This window comes from Mastomys coucha, chromosome X (assembly GCF_008632895.1).
Source record: "Mastomys coucha isolate ucsf_1 chromosome X, UCSF_Mcou_1, whole genome shotgun sequence".
Classification (NCBI taxonomy): Eukaryota; Metazoa; Chordata; class Mammalia; order Rodentia; family Muridae; genus Mastomys; species Mastomys coucha.
Window position 1 is genome coordinate 98,514,435 of NC_045030.1, and position 21,231 is coordinate 98,535,665.

The 21,231-nt window shown below is 35.4% G+C and overlaps 1 protein-coding gene across 1 annotated transcript in view; it reads left to right on the forward strand.

The window, feature by feature from the left end:
* Positions 1-21,231, forward strand: part of Ar (androgen receptor) — a 188,992-nt gene that overhangs the window by 13,227 nt on the left and 154,534 nt on the right. The gene's annotated exons all lie outside the window — the stretch shown is intronic.

Genomic DNA, 21,231 nt, shown 5'->3' on the forward strand with positions numbered 1-21,231 from the left:
AAACCTTTGACATTTGCATGGGTTAATAAATTTAATTTTTATACCAACTTTCAGAAAATAGGTCCTTGCCTTACCTGTCAAAGAGGTAAGAAGTGATTGGATCTGTTTTCCACAGAAAGTTTTGGCTTCTGTGTTTAAGACTTATTTTTTTAACCTCTGAGTACTTCTAGTTCTGCCCATATGTGCATCAGTGTGAGGTTATCTACTAGAAGATGAGAAACCTACCCATGGCTATGGCCTCAAAGAAAAATGGCTCTCTCTTCTCTACCAGCTATCAACTGACTGCAGCAACTCAGTCAAGCTGTTGACCTCTGTACTATACCAGGAGTCTTATGGATTACCTAACTGGTTCCCTTTACCATCACAAAAGACAGGAGACTTCAGTGGCTTTGTTGTGCACTTCTGTTATATAATTCCCTGCTGTACACAAGGCAGTTTAGTGGCCTGCATATGAGTGTAGGGATTTTGGGATAGAAGGGGATTATAAATAGTGGAGAATTTATGGTAAGAATTAGAAAACACTACAGTAGGAATAATAGAATATAGTTCAGAAATGCTATAGTGACTGAACTCTAAAGTGAACTACCAACTTATACAATTGAATGCCTGCTTAAATAGGACTGTTTTAAAGTAAGAAAGAGAAAAGTCATTTCATGTGATTCATAGTAATCCCATGACATGCATGCATATTCCCATGTTACACATGAAGAAACAGCCACACAGCAATTGAATAACATGCTCAAGTTGACTGAACATATAAGCAAAAAAAAAAAAGCTTGTTTAGAATTCATTACGTCTATGAAAAGGAGTGCTACTCATATTACAGATAGTTTTTAACTATAAAAATATTATATCTGAACTTCAAATATTAAACATTTTTAGTTTCAGCCAGTTTCCTGTGTAAGGGCTCTAACAAAGGAAGATGTCTAAAATAATATGGTAAGCAACAGAGTCATAACTTGAACTTGAAGTGCCTAGCTACCAGTAGCCTTTCTATGGTGTCACTCTGGCTCCCTTTCACCATCCTTTGTTGCCCTCTACCCTCTTTTTGTCTGGCCCAGTTGCTAGTAAAAACACAAATGACTCAATCAACAAGATTAGACAGACAGATAGTTGAGTGAGCAGAACTCACTCTTTTTTAGAAGCTGATAAAGTGAAATAAATCTTAGGGCAAGACTACAGATTATGTTATTAATATTAAATAAGAAGGGAAATTTTGTAGTACTTACTCAATGTTATCTCCATCCTTTTAGGTCCAAATTGGTTGCACAGAATCCTTTACATCATGAACATGGGTGTCACATAGCACTTTTATTTTCACTGTTGCAATGGAAGCAGGCTGCTGCAAATGTGCAGTGTTTTCTTTGAAAGGTGGCATCATCTTTCTACTCATGCAAATGATAACCACTTAGCTATTTCTTTTGAAAATTGGCAGCAATGCCTGAGTGAAAGTGTCTTTCCAAATTTGCCATATTGTGTCACAGCTCTAAAGCATTGTCCAACCTCTAATTAGATGAAAAAAAGCACATAAACTCAGGGTTGATAGTAAAGATGGAAACACTTGGTATTCAATATTTGGATGTTAAAAGGTCTCTAAAACATGTTATACATCTATTTATTCTGCCTATCTACCTTTCCCTTTATCTTTGCTTAAAATACTGAGGTTAACAACTTGTAACCTATGGGAGTTTCCAATTGTTTATATGAAATCTGCTTGATCAGTTTTTTAAATAAAAAGGACCAAGTTAGACTGACATATTTTTCTTAGCAATTATCTAATAATAGAACAAAAATCTTAGCCATGCCCCTGTTTTTAGATGGTATGTTGTTTGCTTTAGATGCTTGCTGAACCTCAATGAGGTACTAGGCTGACTCAAAGTATTTCAGGTCAGATGTGGAAATGAACAGAGTGGTCTCTTTGAGGAATCCTTCCCCTTCCAGGTTCAGCATTTTCCATCAGAGATGACCTCAGAGTTTCTGGGAAAAGACAAAACTAAGATTTTCAGAACTATGGTGCTAAATGGAAATGTTTCCCGAAGCATTCTAGGTCATTCTATCTACACAAATTCAAGTCCTTATCACGTCTACTCTATTGTGAAGTGACCTCAAGCTTCTTATCTCCCACGCTCTTTGCTGTACTCTTCTTCACACTGTATCCTTGCCACAAAACAGTACAAAAGTTCATTTAAAAGATTTTTAAGAGTCTTATTTTAAATAGCCCTGAGACTATAAGCTTCTTGACAATTGGAGCCTTGAGTGATTTATCTACCTATTCTCAGTATTTGTCACAGAGAAGCTTTGCTGAATAAGTACATAATGCAGGATTAAAATTCCATCTCCTTGGGCTAGGGTAATAGGCAAGACAATGGGTTCAATCTCAGTGCTACACTTCTACTACACAACTCCCACACAAAATCAGGTCCTCTCCAGTTGTTTGTAAGTTCAAAGTTCAATTCCAAATTTGTTTAAATATGATGTCCAGGTCTCTTTATGATCTGCCTGATTTGGCTCATTCCCCCCCCCTTTTTTTTATAATCTAGCCAATATATCTAGTTGCTGTCACTTTAAACCAACCCTATTCCTTTGTTCTTTGAACTTATTATTTTTTGTATTATGCCTTTGGCCTTAAAAGCTATCCAAATTTCATTAATGTCTACATTTCTAATCATAGCTTCAATAACAGCACCCACAAGATAAATTTTCTCATTCCCTAACCCAAGAAAAAGTGATCTTTGATATGATATAGTTGAAACATGTTTGTTGTTTCCTTGCCTATAAACCAGGGCTAGGTTTAGAAATGTCTAGCTTGAAAGATTTTGAGAAGAAATATTCAGATGACAGGACGAATGCTTGTTACAAGTCAAGAATCAACTTATGCTTACCTCTTTATTCCTTGTTAATCAATATACATAATAATTGGTCCTTCAAATTATAATCATTTATATGCATGCAAATAATTTTGAGGCATATGTTCTTCTAAAACTTCTCCTTTAGAAAAAAGATTGCTTCCTGGATATTTCCTTATAAAATTGCCCAAATGTGTAACTCAGACTGTAGTATGTAATGGATAGTCCATATGTATTAGGTGATTCTGAGTTAGTAAAATAGCACTGACTACTTAGTAGGGTTAGAAGTTCTCTTTCTAGAAGCGTTTCACTTGGAATAAAAAAAATGCCTTGCTTTTACAGATTCTAATACTTGCAGTATGTTATTCAACCTCACCATTTATGCAACATTATGAATGGAGAAGCTAACTCAGATTCTGCATAAAATATGGTAAGGGAGGCAGGGAGCAGTGAACCATTCCTTATATGCGTTTGAACTATTATGTTCAATGTTCTTTCTGCAGTATCACAAAGAATAAAACAATGAGGACAGGTTATATTTTAGTAAAAGAGAAAAGTTGTCCACTAGAATCAGACATGTTTTACCTACCATAAACAGTGTGTCTATGTATGCATTCATTGAATTACTGTTTATATTTCACATGGAAATTCAGCTTTCTACTTTAGGAGTGAAGACCTAACAATATTGGATAATGCCTGACAAAGCATAGGAAGGAATGAAACATTGTTCCTCCTCCAGATGGTACTTGTGCTTTTTAGTTGAACTGCTTTGGTCAATTAAGTTATTTACTTGACTCATACACATTTGAATTTGCCAACCTAGATAGACCAATGGCCTGGGCAAATTGTAAGAGCCATTCTCACTTTAAGAGCGTTTGTTCCTCACGTAGGAGAAGCTAAAGAAAAGTACAAGGGTCTTTACAAATCACATCAGACATGACTGTCAAATCTGACACAATCATTTACAGGTGGTACAACCTCAAGGGAGTAACTTATCTTTGATCAAGTTCTTTACCTACAGAATACTTTCCTTAAAGCCTTATTGTAAGGTCTAAATAGAACATCTTGACCAAAGAGTATCACACTTCAGTAAGTGCTAAAATATTGATTCTATTTTTATTCATCACACCCCATGTGTCTATAAGGTATAAGTAGTAAATTCATCTTACTGAAAATATTCCAAAGCAGACAGAAGCTATTGGAAATCACGTGAGGAACAGATTTGGATTCAAAACCCATAATGCTCACGTTACCTCCTAACTACTGTAAAGCTTCTAAGTGAGTTCAAAATGTCCGTCTAGATGATTTTAGGGGGACCCCATGAAGTTAGGGATTTTCAATAACAAAGAAGCTGAAAGCCCTTGAGTAAGAAACCAGGGTCAAGGTTAAGGTAAATGTATTGGCTGGCATACTTTGAGTTAAATCTTGACTCTTACCAGCTATGAGTTTTGAGTAACCTCATTCATCCAAGTTCATTTTCTTACTAATCTTTTTTCTCAGTGTGTGTGTGTGTGTGTGTGTGTGTGTGTGTGTACGTGTGTGAAAGTAAAATAATAAATAAAAACACTCAGTCTAGTGGCTGACTCATAATAAAAGCTTGATATACATATTATAGCATAGTACCTATCATAATCATTATCCTCATCCTTAGCACTGTTGTTATTATCATCATTATCACCAATATCATCATCACCACCACCCCCATCATCACCTGGAGGGAATAGACTTTTCTCAGCCTATTTCTGCCTGGCTTTCTATTATACAACACTTCTAAAATGCCTTGGCTGTACTCTAAGTGTGAGGTCATTGAAGATAACAGGGAACCTGATTTGCTTTGGTAATTCAAGTTATTAAGTTACTTTCCTCAGTCCAGCTGAAATCTTTTACTAGTTAATGCTTCAGAGTACAAGACTAAGCTGGTCTAAGGAGACACTGAGATTGAGAGAAACCTTGTTTTCAGCCAGAGGTCATGGTCCTCTACAGGGAACAGAATGACCCAGTGCAAAGTCTGGGTCCTTGGTAACTTTGGAGCCCCTACATTTCAACCAGTTACTTCATTGCACACATTGAGCCACTTTCTCCATAGAGTTACTGAGCAGGAATTTCCTGACTCCTTTTCTAGCCTAGATCCATCCCCCTTTTCCTGTGATCCACTTAACTGGCAAACAGCAGATGACATATTGAAAGCAAGACATTTAGCATAGAGAGAAGAGGTTCACAGCAGTGCTGAATTTTCTTGGGAAACTCATTGTAACAAAGGATCTTCCTGGCCACTCTTGCACATCCCAAACAGATTAAAATGATTTTTGTTAATGGCAAGCTGTGTCTCTGAGCAGATCCTTGCCTGGATGTATTTAAAGATGTGCTGAGTCATTTGGAAGCAGCCTGTGAGATTGCAAGAGGCAAGGACCATCCCCAAGTCCACAGATGTGAGTAAATAAGCGATGGATTCTACTTAGTTATTGTCCATAGCAACCAGTAACATGCCCTGCTTTTAGCCCCACCCCTTCTCAATTCTAGAGAATATCTTTAAATTTCTCTTTTAAAATTTTATTATATTGTTTGACACTTTCATGTTTATAGAATGAATTTTAATAACTTATACCTTGTTTTCTCACTTTCAACCTCCTCCCTCTTTTGTTAGAGTTCTGCTCCTCAACAAGTTCACCTCCTGTTTTCATGTTATTCCCTCCTTACTTTTTTTCCATCCAATCCATGCCAAGAATTCCCCTTACTCTCTTTGGAAACCATGGCCTCTTTTTAAAGAATTGTTGATTATACACACACATAAATACATAATGCTTCTAAATATATAAATTTAATCTGTTCAGTCTATATAACATTACTCGCAAAATTATATAGTCTATATTGGCGTGTCTATTATTATTATAATTGTTTAGGTATTGTTTAGGAAGCCATGCTGTTGGGATTTTCATGGATGTTGTTTCTCTGTCACAGGTAGAAGGCACAATATCACAGCAGACTTCCAATTCCTTTGGCTCCTAAAATCTCCCTGTCCCTCTTCTTTGATGATCACTGAGCCTTAGGTGTAGGAGCTGTGTTGTATTAGTTGGGACTAAGAACCCCACCATCTGCATTTGGGCTGTAGTTTTCTTGTAGTGATCTGCATCATCTGCTAAATATTTCTTATTTTACCACATTTGCACTCATCAGCTTATAAAAGTAAGAGTGGGAGAGAGCAGGGGCTCTTGTAGAAGCAAGCATCCTGTCTTGAAATGTAAATGCTCTTGCTGCTTATAAGTAATAATAACATAAAAGTATCATATTTGTGTGCATTTCCAACTTTCTTTTTCATCCTCTGGTCTCACGTATTGCTATCATGGTGTGAATAGGTATACATATACTTTATGTATCTATTTTTACACTGTTCTCCATTGCAGTTGAAGACTAGTGGAGAAGTCAGTGGCAAGTTTTAAATGGGTATTCTTAGAGCAATTGTGTCTATTGATTTTATCCCATAAGCCTGCAGTCCTGAATTTTGGTGGGAAAACAGTGATTGTTCTTGATATTGTACTCTTTGAGCTCTATTTCATTGATCTTCATCTTCTGTTTCTGTTAAGGTATCTGTTCTATCTGTTAATCACCCCATGATTCTCAGCTTGGGACTAGTCCCCTTTTCATCACCTTGCTTTTTTCCCCGAACTGCTTACCAAACCCTCTTCACATTTCTTCCTTTGGCTCAAACCATTGCTGGTTAGTGATCTTCCAAAAGATGATACTTTTATGACTTTCAAATTTGATATTAAGAAGTTTTATCAGTGGCAACACCAGAATATTTCAGTCAGTCCCAGGATCTAAATGAAATCAGGCAAACTAAATGTTGTTTGGACCTGACAGAAGATACAGTTCTCACTGTGCTTTTCATGTGGATTTTAGATGATCTTTTCTTTTTTTTCAGAGGACCTAGTGCTGAGCTTTGGTAAAGCCAGTCAAAATGATAAATGAAGGAGGACTGGAAAATGGGAATGGAGCCATTGGACATGCTTGTGATTGAATTATTACAATCTCTAAGAAGTATAATGTGCCTGAAAGTCCACCAAGTACTTTCAAGCACACTCTCTAGTTTTCAAAACCAGTTGAGATGTAGGCAAAGGAATCAACATATTTTTATCCACAGATGAGAAATCTAAAACTGGAGGTAATTAAGGCATAATTGCAAGGCAATGCAGACAATGTGTACAAGTGGGATGTAAACTATAAACATCTATATTAGGTCAATAGTTTTTAAGCACACTGAGACCAGTTTTGCTACTTTCTCTGGTTCTGGAACTAGAATGCAAAGTCTACCACATGTGACATGAGCTCTCTACTACTAATCTATAGTTCCAACCCTGAAGATATATTATGAAATAAATAAATGAACAAGGATGTAAGTTATTTGAAACTATTCTCAATTCTGAATCCTTTCAATATTCAACAATGTCTATTTGATTGATGAAATTATTTTATTCTTATTCATCAATACATTTCCTTTTTTGTTTGTTTGTTTGTTTGTTTGTTTGTTTTACAGTCCATATTTCATTCCTCTCCCAGTCCACCCTCTGACTGTCCCACATCCCATACCTCCTCTCAGCCCCCGGTCTCCACGAGGATGTCTCACCCCACCCCCACCCCACCTGACCTCTAAACTCCCTGGGGCCTCTAGTCCCTTGAGGGTTAGGTGCATCTTCTCTTACTGAACACAAATCCAGAAGTCCTCTGCTGTATACATGTTAGGGGCCTCATAACAGCTGGTGTATGCTGCCTGGTTGGTGATCCAGTGTCTGAGAGATCTCAGGGGTCCAGATTAATTGAGGCTGTTGCCCTCCTCCTCAGCTTCTTTCAGTCTTTCTCTAATTCAACCACAGGTGTCAGCAGTTTATTTCCTAATGCCAACTTTATACCAAGCCCTATGTTTGATCCCAGGGAGATAAAAAGGAAGAAAAAATTAGTTCAGGACTCAAGATCCTACTCACTGGGGAATATTTCTCACTAACAAACATATGAGATATTGTTTATGAAATGTCAAATGAAATAAGCAAAATTTTACACTTCATTCTGCCTAGCCAAATGAGTATGACAACCTAGAAAGGGGTGTCTTTTTATTTTGAGTACACGAAGATGAAACCTTATGAGTAACTACATTTTAATCTAATCTTGATTTCTGAAGAACAGAAGGGAAATGATTCAGCCTCTGTGAGGCACGTGTGTAGAGGAGGGAGTCTTGAGTACATGATAGAGGATAGGAGCTAAGAGCTTGCTAGATAAGAGCTAGTTTGACTAGGTTGTTCTTCTAAGCTCAAACTATATATTCACTCTGTATATATTGAAGTTAGGAGTGAGGATGGCAAATATTATTATATAAGCTTATTTCCTACTTTTTCTAAATAAATTTTCAATGGTATTGAAGCACAATCTTTATAATTTCAAAGTATAAACTTGCTTTGAAAATCTGGCCCCCATGGCTCTCTCCTGTGGGTAAACTCTTTCTGGTCAAATATTACATTTCATTGAGTATTTTTCTCTTTACTGTTAAGTGTCGTTAGATTTTAATTTTTATTTTCTTGTTTATCTTGTACTCTGATTCTAAGTGGTTCTTATTAGATCTACTTTATGGATAAAGAATCAAACTTCACAGAGGTCAATGACTTATTCAAAGTCACACAGTGAGTACCTTAGTGGATTTGGGATTTGAATTCTGATTTCTCAATTTTTTTGTCCTCTGGCCTCAATGCTATTTTCACAATTCCAAACCACTTTAGCTTTATTTTTCATAGAGGCCATTAAATCTACCCTCCATTAGCCAAACCTTCTTGCCTCCCTTCAACATAGCTCTTTTCTAGCATGTTCTTAGTAATCATCTGAAAATGTTTTACAGCCTTTCTGGGTACTGTGGTCCAGAGTCTTAATCCAGGCACTTAAGTGCCTTGGTTAACTGTAAAATGGAAAATCAAAGTCACAGCTAATTCAGGAAAAATGAGTTTGGGATGTGAATTTCCTGGGCAATGTGTCATCTCTCTCTTTTTTTTATTTCCTTAGCTTCATAAACTTACCCACAATGTTCCCTGAGGACTAGGAGTAATAAAGATGATGGAGAAATGCTTCCTTCTCCTCCATTCCAAAAGTCCATCAGCCAACTGTCACACCTCCTCCTGCTTCTCCATTCTTTGTGCAAAGATGGAGGTGGATGATAGATAAGCATCACTTACTACTTCAGGCTCAAACCGGGGCTTGCTTTGCTTTCTCTCTGGTTAGACTGAGGTAGGAAGAAAAGTTGAATGGCTACCAAGAGGACTGGGAATGAAAAATTTGGCTCCCTGAAAGATCAGTGGACCTACACTTAAAACATCCAGATTTATGTCCACAATTTGTGGGCTGTTATCTCTGTTTTCTCATCTGTGTACTGGAACATAAATTCTAATTTTATAGTTGAAAACTTAAGTCTAAAAGTATATTGTCAATTAAGAAATGATTTCTAGATTTAAAGTGTAGTGGATTTATTATCACAAATAAATGTACTTTAGCTAAGAAACCTTATCCAATATTTTCTGAAGCCTGAGCATTATAGTTTAAGGACTGAGACTTACCCCTATACTATACACTACGTTAGAGTTATATTTCAGCTGAGGGCCATGGACTGTCTGTGCATGGAGTACTCCCTTCAAATGTTTGGGGCTTTTTTCTTTTGTTGTTTGTTTGTTTATTTATTTGTTTTAAGGAATAATTATGATGCTCCTCTGGACCTGACTTTAAAAGAGTAGGTTGAAAGAAGGTACACAACACAAAACAAACAAAAAAATCAGATGGTAAGGATTCAGAAATACCATAAAATTTAGTTCTCTTTGGATTAGGCAAGTCAAAACAGAAAGGGGGATTACACCAAGTTCACAAGGATATCTTTGGCATAATTGGATTACAGATGATTGTTCTTGCTCCTGGGTCATTTCTAAGAGCCCTCTCTAAGTCAAATGATGTGTAAATACAATGATTTTGACTCTGTCTACTGGAGGACAATGGGATCAGCTGAAAACTAAAGAAAGAATTTGTGCCCCCATAACCTTTGTTTGGTCCTATGGGCCTCTAAATCAGAGGGAATGCAATCTCCTCACATATCTTGGGTTTCTTGACCTGCTCCTTCCCTGCTCACTACTTACTATGCCCAGGAAGAAATTTTATCACCTCATATTTGCAAACCTCTTTTTTTCTTCTGTACATTCTGAAAGCAGTGTGGTTCTTTAGAGGTTTTCTAAGTCACAGTCTGTCCCCAAGCTGCCAGAGAGTTTTTTACAAAGGACTTTGTACAGACACCAGAGAGATGAATGTTTCTGAAACACCACCACCCCCTTCCTATGGTACTCTAGCCTCTCAAATGAGAGTTTCAGGGAAACTGCCTTGCAAAGAGCCTGCTGACCTGAATTCATATCCCGGAAGTCATGCAAAAAAGCCCCATGCTGTAGGATGCATTTGTCATCTCGGCACACCTACAAGTTAAATAACAGAGACAGTAGAGTCTCATAGATCATCTGCACTGCAGTATGCAACAAAGCATCAGAAACAAGAGAGACCCCTGCATCAAACAAACTGGAGGTGTTGCTTGTAAAGAAGTATGTGTTAAGAGCAGTGGACTGTAGTCTGTAGGATGTAATCTCAGCATTATCTGGTAGGCATCTAAACCAATTTTCTTGGCTTATTCTTTTAGCATGTAGCAATTTGGGTCAGTGTGAGTGGGAGCATGGAGGGGTGACCAATATAATATTGACATGCACACATATATGAACAAATAAATAATAAACTAATGGAATTAAAATTGTACATATTGATTGTAATGCTGAGGAATAATGTATGTATTGTAAATCTTTTCATGATGATGTCATTGTTGTTGAATTAAGTGTGAAGGTTTCTGTTTTGATATTATACTGTCTTGTAGAAATTCAGAATACTGATGGTATGGAACAGACTTCTTTTACAGGGAAGTCTCATTACCTGGTTAATGGGGTTACTTCTCTAATTTTGGCTATTTGTTTTGAAGAGTTATCACAGATATATCTTAAAAGATATGGAACTTGTAGACTGATTTAAAGACACAGAATACAGAAGTAAATTAAAGATGACAGAAATGGATAGGATAGGTTGTATTTACTTGTTTAATATGTATGTAGCATTTTAGGTGTACATTTTCTTCAGAATTCTGACTTGAGAAAAGAATCCATTACTAAGGTATACATTTGTAAGAAATCAGTTTGCTACTTAGTTTAAAGGCTTTATTTCTAGGAATCAATTACTTTGTGTTCAATAGAGGATATGTACTCCATGAATACTTTAATGGGATCCCCCTTAAAGATTATAGGTGATATATTTAGAATGCTGGAAACTATAATATATTTACAAGTACTCTAGACATATTATTTAGGTACAATTGAAAGAACTTCTCTTTGTATCATTTTACAGAAGTAGACTTACATAGCTTCATTTGAATTATTGATTAGTAAAACAATACAAAAACAAAGCCAAGATGTGAGGCTGAGGAATCTATCTTACCTTAAAATTAAAGTGTGTTATGGTTTATTATTATTATTATTATTATTATTATTATTATTATTATTATTATTATTATATGTTTATTTAAATTCAGAGAAACCTGTGATATTAGATTTAAACCAGAAGATGGAGTTTGAATGTTTGTACCATATTCTCAGCAGTCTTTTGAATCTCTCCAATTTCAAATTTCAATTTTATTTTGTACATAACCATAATAATAAAATCTTTCTAAAGTGCTACCAGATAATTGTATGTGACAACATTCTCACTTATTTAATGAAGAAAAAGAAAAGAAAAATTAACATCAGAGTGAATTTTTCAAAATACAAAATATTCAGTTAAAGTAATAGTCTAAGATTTTCTTTTGCAATAAATCTCTGCTATTTTATTTCTATAGTAGGCATTTCAGGCTCCACACTGCCTTTTCTGGAAAACAAAGGTGAGTATTGGTTGAGAAGGAATAGAAACTCTTTTGAGTGAAAGCCAGTAATAATCCATACATATGGCATAAAGTATCTTATTTTTTCCATCATCAAATATTTAAGTTGTAACTTTATGACTCCATATTTTCTCTCTCTGTAGCAACCTCCACATTTTCTCTTAGCTCAATTGTGAAAAATAAAATCAATATAATTATTTCTACTGAAGTCTCATGAAGATATTCAGATAGTTTTATTAGAACCTGAGTAAAGGTCCTAGGTGTTGACCGTCATATGGGTGGAACATTAGACTTTAAAATTCTATTAAAGGAAATACAGCTTCTTGGAGTTTACTGGTTTTTTTTTTCAGTGAAATATCGTTTTTGTCTGTTTTACCAGTATGTGAAAATAAAGATTTGGGCTTGTAAGCAGATCATTAGATTGAAAGAAAAGCCTGGAGGAAGGAAAGTAATCTGACCGGTTTACCAAATAATCACTTACCTGGCAGGAAACCCTACCATGTATTTGCTTAACTCAATATGCTAAAAAAGTGAAATACACAAATTATAATCCTACAAATTTTGCAGTTGTGATTAAAATGCTTTTTAAGACTACCCCATGTGGTATCAATCTTTAATGCTTTATTTTTTTTTTATAGAGGTAAGTGAGAAAGTGAGACCTGGAAATATGAACTAATTTGACTAGCGCACTGTCACTAGAATTTAAGAATTAGAGTTAGAGCCTAGCATATCACTGTTTTTCTACAGTTATTGGTTCTATGATTTATGTAAGTCTGTGGATGAACCTTATCCTCCTCTGTTTGAGATTGCCCATTCTGCAAGACAGAAAACAGAAAGGCATTCAAATGAAGTGTCTATACTTATAGAGAACACTAAACAAGCCAAGATGAAGCAAAGAGAAACAACTAAAATGCTTCAAATAAAGTACTTCAGCAAGTACTTATGATACTTTTACTCGTAGATAAATTGCCTTTGAGTTAGAGAGGTAGAATAAAATAGATGAACCGGTTTTTCCTTGGATGGGTATTTATTTATCTTGTTCTTCTGACACCTAGGCCAACAGTTATATTTGTTCTGAATGCCTTCATGTTTCTCCATTTAAGGACAGCAGATTTGACCCAAGTGGATGGGTTATCTAAAGTATTATATAGAGTGCTTTAGTGACTGGCTTTTAAAATCTTTCAACTCCAAACCCTTGTCACCTTTTCCAGATCCTTTGAATCCAAACTTTCATTTGTAATACAATTTCTGTTTTCTTTCTAATTAACAGAAGTAAGCCAGTGGGGAGGAGGGGGCAGCCAGCACCTGAGACTAGGTAGTCTTAATTTAAAGCCAATCTGGATTAGCTAACTAGATCCTGTTTCAAAGACAGCTGCCAGATACCTTGGAGCTGGGAATGTAGACTGAGGACACTTTTCTGATATTCTTTTTATTTTATTTTATTTACATTTCAAATATTATCCCCTTTCCCGGTTTCCCCTATGCAAAACCTATCCAATTACCCAAGCCAGTTTGGAAGAGAGACTTTCTCAGCATTTGAATGTCATGTAGTTATTATCAGATTATCAAGTTTTAATCTAAAGAACAATGTAACAGTTTATTTACAAAGATAATTAGATCTAGAACTTCCAGTGATTGGTGTATGTACATAACAGCTTTTATAATTTATACAGTCATGAAAATGCATGCTTCATAATGAAGGAAAGTGGTTTTTATCTGAAATATTTGAGTAGAAAAATATACTCTCTGCTAAATGCACTTACAGTATTTTTATAGAATCTGGGACAATATATAGAGAAGAAAGACAGGACATCTAAGGGTGTGAGAAATGGGCCATGAATGAGTACATTTTCAAAGTTGACAGTGAAACCGTACAGTACAGGGGACAGTGTAGGAATAGTGAAAAAGAATTTGTGATTTATTTTATCAATTGGTTGTCTGATGGCAAATAATCAGTTCAGAAAACATTGGCACATGCCTTTAATCCAAGCACTTGGGAGGCAGAGGCAGCCGGATTCTGAGTTCAAGGCCAGCCTGGGCTACAGAGTGAGTTCCAGGACAGCCAGGGCTACACAGAGAAACCCTGACTCGATAAAACCAAAAACAATAACAACAACAAAAAACATACATAGAAACGTTATATGAGCTGAACATGTTATATCTGTGTATATATATACATATATATACACATATATGCACGCATGCAGTAACAACTGATGGAAAAAGGGACCATGAATTTAGAGGAGAGGAGGGAGAGATATATGGGAGGGTTTAGAGAGGAAAGGGAAGGATGAAATATTGTAATTGTAAGGATTTGGGCTTGTAAGCAGATCATTAAACTGAAAGACAAGCCTGGAGGAAGGAAAGTAATCTGACAGGTTTATCAAATAATCACTTACCTGGCAGGAAACCCTGCCATGTATTTGCTTAACTCAATATACTAAAATAGTGAAAAACAAAAATCATCAAATAAAAAACAACAAATAAGAAATCAAAAATATTAGAAACAGAAAAGTTGAACAATTCATCTATTGAAAAGAAACATTGAAAGCAGCCAGAAAAGTGTTTCTTAACTTATTATAAATAATACATTGTTTGTTGTTTTATATACTCTACACATTGTGTGATATGAAGGATACAGTTCAAACATATTTTTTATTATATTTTAATTAGCTAATAAATGAGTACTCATCATAAAACTTCTCCATTCATCTTTAGTGTGGTTTAATCCTGTCTGCTTCATGATCCTTTCCTCTATTCCTGTCCCTACACCCTTTAATCATTTAGCTCTGAGTATCCCCCTATTCTTTCATGTTTCTTAATGATACTAGTCAGAAATTGTCACATCTACCTGAAGAAGGAAAGCCTAATTCCTGTTTCTTCCTTGGCTTGAATCAGCTATACTACTTCTCTAGAATTTGTCTTATGAAGGCTGAGCAATTTGAAGAAATCTAAGAAGGGCTACATTTGATTCAAGCTTTCTTTGACTCAACACTGTTGCCAAAATAAATGGGATCACAAACTAGACTTTTACTATAAATCTAAGAGTCAATAGACTAAAATATGATGGTGATCATTTCCTTAGGCTGCATGGCTGTTTGACATAAATGGTTTTAACAAATTAAAGAGTGGATGTAAGCCAAAACTGAGAATGTACAACATGTATATTTTCAAGCTAGCTTAACAGAACATTAGGACATTTGAGCAGATTCCATTTTGACAAAAATGTATTTTCAGGAATATACATCTTAGAAAAATATATAAATGTCTTTGTTATTTGGGAGAATGGGACAAAAAGGGGAATGAGAGCCAAATGTAATTCCCAATAAAAGTCAGAGACATAAATTTTGAGAAGACCAGAAAAAAAGACACTTAGTCATTAATGACTATTTTTCAGACTATCCTCTATGGGTGGTGTTTCATAGGACTTCTACAACTAACATGAACTAAACTGCCACTTAGAATAATAATGTCCTAATCTCCTGGCCAGGAACTTAGCTATTTTCATCTCCCATCTTCCCTACACTTTCCCATCATCTTTCTCAAATGGTATAAAAAAATAGGGCCCAAAAAATGTAAGTGATTTTTGTATACTGCTTCAATATCCAGAAGATCCAGTGCAATGTTGAATTCATTGTGAATTTTATCACTTGGGTTACATGATCATAAATTCCCATGTGGCTTCTTCATAAACATTTCATTTCTGTTAACCCTTCTTACATCATCTAATTTCTCCATTTCTATCACTCCTCTCCCTGATTGAACCTTTGTGCCTCACTCCGCTGGCCCTCCCTTCTTTATTTTCATTTTTCTCTATTCCATTACCCACACTCCCTTCATTAATTCTCCCTTCATTAATTCTCTTTTCTAGATTCCTGGATTCCACATGTACTCCAGGTTAAGCATGTAAAAGAATAGATTTGAAGCTAACACCCAAATATGAGAGAAAACATGTAACATTTATCTTTGACATCACTTGGCAAATTATTTTCCTGATACACACATTAGCTTAAAAAATGTATAATTTCATCTTGATTTTTTTTACATCTTAGTAATATTCATTATGTATATGTACCACATTTTAAAATATTTATTTAGTGAGAATTTCTTATATGAGTACTCTATTTACATCATTTCCCCCAGTCCCTCTCTTCCTTCCAGTTACTCCCCTATCCCCATCTGCATTCCTTCTATAATTCATGATCTCTTATTTTATTATTATTATTATTACAAATGAACAAGTATATATCTGTATATACATACATATACATATATAAATGAACCTAGCTGAGTCCATTGAGTGTTGTCCATATGTATTTAGGGTTAATTTAGGATGAGAAAACAATTAGGAGTTTGTTCCCTGGAGAGGCAGATCCTGCCTATCTCCATGGTCAATAAATTATATTAGCTTCTCACTTACAGTTGGAGACTTGTGAGTATCACTTCATCCCATGTATGTTGGCATATGCTATGGTCATTCTTCAGGTCTTGTTTGGGTAGCCATATTGTTGAGATTTCATAGGCACAACTTCCCTGCCATATATAAAGAGCAGCATCCCTTTTTAGTTATCTAGATCTTACAATATTCCTGTACCCTCTTCCACAATATTCCCTAAGCCTTTAGTGTAGAGGTTGTGTTGCAGATGTATCAAGTGGGGTTGAGTACCACAAGGTCAGTTGTTCTTTGGTTTTTCCAGTTGTAGATCCCTGTAATGGTTTTCATTTACTCTAAAAAGAAGCTTCTCTGATGAGGCATGGGAACCTCAAGTATCTGTGGGTATAATGATAAATACTTTGAGTGTTGTTAGGAATTATACTGCCTTAGGAAAGTTGCAGGAATGAATTCTCTTCTAAGACCCTTAGCCTCACCAGCCAACGATGAAGATCTGGGTTTACCATGTCAGTTAAAATGCCTCTTATTGAGTGAGTAGCCAGGATATCAGTGCTACTGTTGCACTTTTCAGAGTATCTTCCCATTCTGATCATTGCTATGGATCACAACTCTATAGGTTTATAAATTGGTTTTATCCTTGGCAGCTTTTATTGATCCTTCTGGTTCTAGAAATGCTAGTCCTTGGGAAGAAGTCTTCTAGGTCAGTTCCAACTAGCATGTTTTGTGTTCTAATTGTGTGGTACTTTTATTATCCATTCATTAACTGATAAAGACATATAGGTTGATTCCATTTCCTAGTTACTATGAATATAGCCTTACTAAATATGGGGGTACAAATAGCTTAATAACAATAGATAAATTCCCTTAGGTATATGCCTAGGAATGGCATAGCTGGTTTTATACCACAGATCCATTTATAGCTTCTTGAGAACTACCCACACTGATATCCAAAGCAGACACTCTAGTTTACACTGTCACCAGCAGTGCAGAAGAGTTTCACTTGCTCCACACACAGCAGCAGCATTTGTTTCAATTGTTCTCCTGATAATGCCAATTATGGCTGCCTAGGAATCTGAACGGGGGTTTTAATCTGCATTTCCCTGATGGCTTACAGACATGAGACATGTTTTAAAGTTCATATTAGTTATTTGTGTTTCTTTTGAGAGCTTTCTGTTCAGTCCCAATTGTTAGTTGGGCTAAATCTCAGCATTATAGTCATTTCTGACATTATTTACATTTGTAGTGACTCTGAGGTATTCTTTATTATTAGTCAACCTACCTGTTTGCCTTGTTTGTGTTCATCTGCACAGAAAATTGTTGTATAGTTTATTTCAGTAAGAATAACCTCATTTGTACTAAAGCTCACTATTTGGGGTTTTATATGGAGAACACAAACTAAAGAAAGAGAAATAAGTTGCCAGAAACAGATTTATGGAAAGAAGAAGAGTCAAGGAAATAAAGAAAATACTAGGCAATATGTAGCGATTTATGTATATTACATACTAAATTTATTTGAGCTAGCCTGCAATCAGTAGAGCCTAGAAACATAATATACGTGTTACAAAAGTATTCTACAGGAAGAGAAATAGGTATACTTCCATGTCTGTAGCATGACTATATACCATGGAACCCCCAAAAGATGTAGAATATGGATATGGATATTTTGGCCTGAGTAGTTTGACTGGGTTTTAGTTTACACCCTCAGTGTAGTCTTTAACTTTTCTTACCATATGGAAATTAGTAGTAGCAGTTTCTCTAAAACATATGTTTCCTATATGGTTTCATTTTAGAGTTATCAAATATTTGCCTTAATTACTATATGTCAAATTTTCTCCTTTACCTATAGAAGAGCTTCCATGTTGAATGTGTACATAGACAAGGCAACAGAACTATGTTCAAGAATCAACAGTATGTGTCTTGAGAAGTACTGCTATCTCTTTGATATTCCTCCCTTTAATAACATTTTATAATGGAAAGAAAACCACAGGGAAGAAGAAACATAGGCTGGCAAATATCCTCCTGCTGATTTATCTTTCCAAGTCTAGATATTCTGCCATTTGCCACAGAGCTTAGATTTTCAGTGAAATGATCATTAAGAGCAGATATTTTATTTTTCTGAGTTTTTCATTGAGGCTCATGGGCTAGGAAAAGCAGATATGGTTCAACCAAATGTGCTGAAGGAAAAATCAGTGCTGGTGGAAATAACAAGATGTCTCTTCTATGACTCTACTCTCTCCTTATACATCAAGGGTGCATAGCCTCAGTTTTCTCATTTTTCCTAAAATATTCATATTATATTCAGTTGTATGCTAGTTATCTTATAGTAATATTGAAATATCTTAGATAAAAAAGTTTACCAACTTGAATTCCCAATTAAAAATTTTCTTCTGTATGTTCATAAAGTAGTTTGACTGTTATCAAAATCAATTTTAGAATATTTCCATTGCCTTAAATAAGAAACTTTTCCCCTTGTTATCAGATACTTCTGACTCCCAGCTTCTTCATATTCTCCAGCCTTACGTAATGGTGAATCTATGTGCTGTCTCCATGCTTCAGCTTATTTTTGTCATTTTATGCAAATAAAATATGAGTTCTGTGGTCTTTTGCATCTTTGAACATTTATTTTTATTTATCCTAGTAATTTTATATAAATGCTAATTTATTATTCTAGGATCTGAGAAATTTCATGATTTTTCCAAGGTCACTGAATTATTGTACTTCCATGAACGTGATATATAGAAATTTGAATTTCTCCATATTCTCAATGCTTGTTATTGTCTTTCTAGTTTTATTTTGAGAATAGCACTCAGTTTTTGAGAAATGGAAACTCATTTTGCTTTGATTTAAATTTCTCTCATAATTATTCTTTTCATGTTTCATGTTTTTCTATATTTTATTTTTTGAATTTAAAATTGTTTTATTAATTAAATTTAAAGTTGACAATTTTATATATGCATATAATGAATGATGAGTATTCTTGTACTCACTCTTTCCTATTTGTCTCCAATGCCTATCTATTCACCTTTTTTCCCTACAAATCTCTTTTCTCTTTTTGGGTTGGTTTGTGACTCACTGAGTTGAACTAATGCTTGGTTTAACAATGACCTGGAAGACGCTGGTTCCTCTTCCCCCAGAATCTATCAACAGCCACTAGTTCATACTGTAAGAGCCCCCGAGTCTCTCTCCCATCCATGAATTATTGTTGACAGGGGAAGCTTTATGCAGACACAGTTGAACTAAGCATGGCTTCTGTTGATTATATGATCTCATCATACCTATTGGATGGCATTTTGCAGGCTTTACTCTAGATCTTACATAATTCCCACCTACTCTTCTACAGTGACCTCTGAACATTGGAGGGGATGACCTAAGTGTCTTGTTTGGGGCTAAATCACCAGATGTCACTTATTTTCAACATCTTAGGGCAGTCATGAGTCTCTGCATTCACCTACATTCACTGCAAAGAAAGGCTTCTCTTATTAAGTCTGGGGGTATCTTTTGTTTATGGGTATAAACATAGATGGAATTTGGATGCCATCTCAGTTTTGTTAAATAGCAGTGGTAAGATGCACCTATTGGTCCTGATACCTCCCCAGGAGATTGACCAGGCTTAGAAGACCAGCCATGGGTTTCCTCCTTTGGGATAGGAGGCAAAACCTTTCTGAGGATGGTTGGTTTATCTCTAATAATCCTGCCTCTTTTGCACTAGAGGACACATCTTACCTGGTTTTGATTTCCATACAGTTTACAGGTAGTAAGATCATTAGTGTCTTTTCTCCCTGAGCAGTCAGCTCTGTAATTTTGAAAGCTAATAGGCAAAAAGGAAATTTCCAGTTGTGTTCCTGCATGTGGACAGGACAACAGAGAAGACTGACAAGAGTCTGGGTTATTTTTGAGTCCTCAAGAATCTCCCTGACTATCAAGTATTATTAATGTATTCTCCATTTGGTAATGAAATTTTTCATTAAGAAAAATGTTCCTCTAGTAACAGAATTATCTAGCCTTGCAAAATGTCTTTCTTCAGTATGTTTTTAATTGGGCTACAATATAGTATTTTTCACAATTCAGTTTGGTTTTAAACTCCTTCCATTTTACACTAATCTCTCCAATCCATCCTTTCACTTTCTGATCACCCAATAGTATTCCTTTCTACTTCATTTTTCCCTATGATCTTTTCTTCCGCCCTCCCTCCTGCAATGACCTCTTCCTAATTTCATGGCTTCCACTGGTTCTCTCACTTAAAAACAAAACTAATTAGTTGAAGTGAAAATCCCCACATGAGAAAGGATATTCAGTTTTTGTCCTTCTAGGACTGAGTAAACTCACCCAGTATAGTTTTTCTAATCTCATTCATTTGTCTGCATATTTAATAATTTTGTTTACCTTTGTAGCTGAACAAAATTCAATTGTATGCATGTATCTCATTGTCTTTGTCTATTTGTCAGTTGACAGTCATCTAGGCTGTTTCTGTTTCTTAGCCATTATGAATAAATCAGCAATGAACATGTATGTTCAAGTATTCAGGTAGAAGGATGCAAAATTTTTGGAATATGCATAGTGGTATAGCTGGGTCATATGGTAGTTCTATTTCTAGGTTTTTGTGAAACTACACTAATTCCTAAAGTGGCTAAACTAGCTTGTAATTGTAGATTTCCTTGATCCTTTTCTCATTTCCTGTTGCATTGACTTTTAATGACTGAATTAGAAGCTTTCACCTTTGTTTTAAATGTATGTCTTTTAGGAGTAATACCTTAAAATTACACACTGTCTTTTAAGCAAGCATTTCTGTTGCTCTAATAAAGCTCAATTGTAGATACATTTGTTGCTTTGCTGAATATGAATGTGTACAGCATCTTGTGACCTTGAGTTCCTTGCTGAGTATGAAGGCCAGGCCTAGAAATTAATCATAAATGTATCAGAAATGTGCCGTGTGATTCACTGCCCCCATAGCATTCTCGGATAAGGAGAATTCTCATGCAAAGGTTGATATTTTCAGTTGGGATGTTTGACTTTAT